This window comes from Protopterus annectens, chromosome 1.part1, assembly GCF_019279795.1.
Source record: "Protopterus annectens isolate FY-2018-M chromosome 1.part1, PAN1.0, whole genome shotgun sequence".
Classification (NCBI taxonomy): domain Eukaryota; kingdom Metazoa; phylum Chordata; order Ceratodontiformes; family Protopteridae; genus Protopterus; species Protopterus annectens.
This window is the reverse complement of record NC_056726.1, coordinates 1,889,813,853-1,889,819,852: the sequence shown is the minus strand read 5'-3', so window position 1 is coordinate 1,889,819,852 and position 6,000 is coordinate 1,889,813,853.

Below are 6,000 nucleotides of genomic sequence, written 5' to 3'. Positions count from 1 at the left end.
TAAAGAAGTATCATTGCTGGCTGAATTTTGTGACATCTTTAACATATCAACCAACATTTCTGTCTAGCAGTTTGAAAATTTTTAAGCAGATCACTTTGTCCTCTGGGTATCACATTAAAAACCTCTTTACTAGCATTTTTTTCAGTGGTAGCATATTGTTGGAGTACTGCCCAGCTTTAGAGAAGTTGAAGATTTCCTTTTACAACTTTGGAAGAAACATCTCTGCAGATCTGGAATGCATTTATTGGACCCCTTTTGCTGATAAATAGAGAAACAATAGAATTGTATCTTTACACCTGTCAAAACTGCAAACAGCATGCAGGGAGCTGAAAGATGATGCTGCATTATTTATTTCCATCCTGTGGGAAACAGGCCAGAGTATAACAGATGCAGTAATGATGTCTGAGACTGATGCTTCATTAGATGAAAATATAAAGTCTTGGCAGGAATTATTTTGTGATGTCCCATACACAGCTCTAAGCTCTAATGGCCATACTTAACAAAGGAGCCTGCAAATCTTTTTAAAGTCGAAATGCATAGACAGCCTCATGTCTAACAACATGGTACTTCATTATATAACATTGTTGTAGTGCCATTTATCTCATAATACCATTGACAGGGACGTTATTTACTGGGGTAATTCACCTGTCGCTGAAAAAATAAACCGCAGGCACTGATTCCAAGCAATGCTGTCCTGGTGTTATTTATATGCTGGTGTGATTCATGAAAAGGAATTCTATGTTCTTCTTACTTTTCATTTTCCTTTATTTGCTTTTCTGTTAGTCCCTTGCATAAAAGGCAGATTATACACCAAGGAGCTATTTACTAACAGCCTTTTATTATTGAGAAAATTCATGACAGTTAAAGGGACAATGAAAAAAATGTAATCAGTATCACAGATTGCAAGTTGAGGTGAAAATGATGCTATGCATTTTAAGATGTATAGAATTGTTTTGTTTTTTTAGCCATGGAATGTGTCTTGAAACCTTTGTTTCAAGCTGGTAAAGAATTTTTGAAGATTTTTCTGATAAAAGTCTGAATACCCTAGATGGTTAGTGAAACTTGACTTTCATGCCACGTCCTTAGAAATATACTAGATTTGTTATCGTGATACTAATATCCAGTTTCTTAAAAAGTTGGCTATGATGACTATAAATTTAAATATTAATGCATAAAACATTAATGGGGCAATTCAATAAACCCTAAATGAAGTGATTCTCCATTCAGGAATAGTGTTGTGGCCTGAACACGGAATATGGCTGCCAAGCAATCCAAGAAACAGGGCTGGGGGCGTGCACGAGTGTGCGGACATGATGCAAACATGGAAGCCCTGCGGAATGCAAATCACCTCATCTGCTAGTGAAAACTATGCAAATTAGGTGATTTTGAGATCCAGGAAGCAGAAAAGCATCCATATAGGTGCTGTATCTCCAGGAAAAATGTACAAGGTTAGTAACCATGTACCGGAATTAAAAATTAAAACAGGGGCTGTAACAGCCCCCCAAAAAACCTTGTATATGTGACAGTAGCCATGCAAATGGCCAAATATACGGGCATTGAGACTAAAAAAATAATGCAACATATCAAAATTAATCTTTTTTTAATACATATGCCACATTTAAGCAGCGTTCAGAGGTGCACAAACATGCTATTAATAAAAACAAAAATGTGTAAAATATGAAATTTAAGGTAGGCAAAGTAATTGCATTATAGTGCCCAGCATACAGAGTTATGCAATGGCAGGTTATAGTGGTAGATAAGGAGATAGGCCTTCGTGTAGTGCTATATCCAGGGTATACACAATTAGGTGGATATAAATGAGCCAGGTTTATTGAATAGTAAAAAGGTCCAGTGTGTTCTGTATGTACTAACCATGGTAGGGCTAAAACCATCTTGGTGTAGGCAGAAGAGATAGCTAACATCAAAAGGGTTGTGTCACACCTTCTTTAAGCTGATTGAAGCTTAGCGGCGCCTGTTTGCCCTCAGATTAGCACAGCTAAGCAGGGGTGTGTGTCTGAGGCTGCTATAGCCCCATGACGCGTGTTTTATCTGGTTAAAGAAAAGCTAATCATGACCATCTACAGGGGAGAGCTCTTTCAGCTCAGCAATGTTTACATTAGCTCTGCAGGTTTATGTGGAGTGCTGCAGGGCCTAGCAGTGGAATAAATGGAAAAAAGTGGGGAAATAGCCTGGGAAAGCCAATCAAACATAAATGACTGATAAACCCTGTTCCACTGACACTGGCCCATTCAAACCCCTCAATAATACAGCTAGAAGGTAGAATGTATCATAGTCAGCCAATCACACAGGCTGCATCTGCAGCACACTTGTATAAAGTATGCATACACTCTTCATTCTGATTTTTCCCTCATACTCTGCACCATTGGATTGCACACTTGGGAATTTTAACAGACAAAATTATAGTGGCTGCTGCTGCTCTGCTACATCTGTATGCACTACAGGATGAGGTCAGTGATGATGATGATGATGCTGACTGGAGATAGTACAGCACTACAGGGTGGACAAGGACATAGTACAGGAACTCAGCAAACTCTGCCGCCCTCACCTCAGACCCAGAGCCAACAAAGGAGAACCCTTCCCAGTGTAAACAAAGGTATGTGTAGCCTTAAGAATACTAGCTACAGGTACTTTCCAAAGACCTACTGGGGACATCATGGGGATCTCACAGGAATCCGCATCCAGAGTACTCCACCAGTTCCTGGCTGTCATGCTAACACATGCACATTTATTTCCCCAACACCCCTGAGGAGAAGACCAGCAATATGTGTTTCTTCTACTGGGTAGCCCACTACCCAGAGGTACTGTGTGCCATACACTGCACTCATGTGCACATCAAAGCACCACCTGGTGAGGAGGGTAGAGTCTAAGTCAACCGCAAGGGGTATCACTCAATCAACTACCAGGTCATGTGCAATGCCCAGGGCATTATCATCACTGTGTGTGCTGGCAACACTGGCATTTATCACGACTCCCACATCTGGCATGCATCACAGCTGTACCAGGCATTTGCTATGGGGGACATTCCATACGGGTATTTAGTGTGGGATGCTGGTTCCGCACTGGAGCCATGGATGATGACACCCATCAGAAATGCACACACATGGGAGGACTATGGCTGACCAAGTTCGCAGATGACTGCAAACTGGGAGGCATAATCGACTCTCCAGCTGACACAAGCATCCTCCAAAAAGGTCTCACAGAGACAGATACCTGGTGCCAGAGCCATGGCCTCAAGCTAAATGCCAAAAAGTGCATAGGCATCCCCTTTGGGAAAAACAAAGTGCCCACAAATTACCACATAGTTGGTAATCCATTAAGTACAGAAGAAGTAATTAGGGATTTGGGGACCCAAGTAGATAGTAATCTCTCCTCTGACAATCACGTTGCCAAAGTGGTTAGAAAGACCTTCTATATAGCCCACGTTATCATGAAAGGGTTCACATATAGATCAAGAAAGGTCATTGTGCCCCTCTACTCATTATTCATAAGGCCCATAATTGAATACAATGCCCCCTTTGGGATGTACCTTACCCGACACCTGCAGCAACTGGAGAGAGCCTGAAAGTACCTCACCAAGAGGATCAAGGGCCTCAAACAGATGCCCTATGCAGTTCAGCTAAAGAAACTCCAGCTCTACTCAGTTGCTTAACGCCTACTCAGAGGCAACCTATGCCTGACATATAAAGCCATGTCCAACCCAGAATTAATGGACATGCTCCACCTCACGAAATCCAAATCCCTTAGAGCTACACGCTCCAGGGACTTAAATCTCAGCACGGCAATAAATAGGACATGCTGGAGGGACAGATTCATATCCCAGAGGCTCCCCTCACTCTGGAACAGGATCCCAATCCATGTTAGGCAGAGCCCCTCACTGACCCTTTTCAAGAGAAATCTTGACGAGTGGATGGGAGATAGTAAGTTTACCCCTGGGATCTCTTCTATGTCCTTGCTAGACAGAGGTACAGTAAACTAACTTTAAAAGGGCTATCTTCTGTGACCCTAACTAATCTAAAAGGGAGGTGAAAGCCAAACACACTCTGGCTAGGCTTAAAAATGCCCTAGGGCAGATAGCCTAGTATCAACCTATGAACCTATGAACCAACTACAGAATGCCGTAATGAGGCACATGCACAAACTAGGCACATCATAGAGTGTGTGTTTGGGCTGCTCAAGACATGGTTCTGCTGCCTTGACATATGTGGTAGAGCCCTGCAGTACTCTCCAGCCAAATGTGCACACATGTTCATAATATCTGCCATGCTACACAATATGATCCTGCAGAAACAGCTGCAGCAGGAACATCACAGGGAAGAGAGACACATCCTCCCCACCATTGCCCATACAGCCATCTAGTGGGGGTTGCTGGTTCCACACTGGAACCATGGATGATAACACCCATCAGAAATGCACACACACCAACTAAAGAACACCATAATGAGGTACATGCACAAACTAGGTACATCATAGAGTGTGTGTTTGGGCTGATCTAGTCACAATTCCACTGCCTTGACATATGTGGTAGAGCCCTGCAGTACTCTCCAGCCACATGTGCACACATGTTCATAATATCTGCCATGCTACACAATATGATGCTGCAGAAACAGCTGCGGCAGTAACATCACAGGGAAGGAAGACACAGTCCCCCCACCATTGCTAAGGTCACCACATGCACATGGGGACTTGGAGGAGGAACCCCTTGAGCCTGTTCCCATAGGCAGAAGTAGGCATGCCCAATATGCCCTGGCCCTGGCAAAGAGGCAATGCATAGCAGTTGTGCTGACAACTTAGGTACCCAGGGACTGATACCTCACTCAGATTCATATACACTGAGTAAAATGGATGCCAACTACATCACACTACCTATACCTTGCCATGTATAGGATGTGTACTGTGTGCAACTGACAGGGTCAGCCCTGAAGCACTGTCCTCTCAACTGCGGCTGGCACAAGGTAAGTCACTCTTCTTAACAACAAGTGAATGGGGTAGTAGACTGTGTATGATATTGCTGCATGTATGCAAGGGAATAGAGTGGGCTATTAGGATAGCAGCAGACAACAGACAGCTATGTGGGACAACAGGAACTCTCTGCCAAATACTGGCTGCCCCACAATATGCAGTAGGCCCCAAGCCAGCAAAATCCACTGCACTATGTGAGGGACTTACAAGCAGCGGGGTCATAGGACAGATCCTTGGCTGTCAATGTTGGAGTCCCATACATACCTCTCAACCTCTTACAGCAATAAATCTGTCCAAAGTTATAAAGAACAGTGGGGCAAAGGCCCCAAAACAGGGACAAGTGTTAAGTATTACTCTTACAAACATAGACAGTTGATAGAATAACAGGTTTGGCAGTAGCATGAATTCTGTGAAGGGTAAGAAGCCTGAAACTCAAATGCCTGTCATTACTGTCTAACATTAGTTTTCAATGATGTCACTGTAATTTTCCAGACAACCACTATTTTATGAAAAATGGACCCAAAATGTGAGGCAAAAATCTGGATATTCTGCAGAAATCTGTGCAGTCAAGAGGAATGGTCCCCTACCCCATCATGCCTGTGCTCCCATAGAACTGCAGTAACAGTTATGTTTGCAAGATAATAACAGCAGACCACACATTCCCAGGACTGTCCCAATCAACTTGCTTACATGACCCATTTTCATAATATGCAGAGGTCAATGTGCTAGGTATGTGTGTGGTGAATAGTGTCAGGTAGTAGACAATACTGACTGGTGGATGCTGTGGATCAGTGGGCTAAGTACATTACTGTAGATGACAGGCTCCATGGTTTGAGACTGGCTGTGTCTACTGTTATGCATGCCAGTTACACCTAAGCAAGGAGTTCTACAGGCTGTCCATATGTCAATGTTTGTTACTGAAGGAAAGCTTTTCAATGGAGGGACAGTGGGCCACAGATATGGACAGTACACAGCTCTGAGTAACCTAGATGATGCCTACTAGAACAACTGGTTGTAACA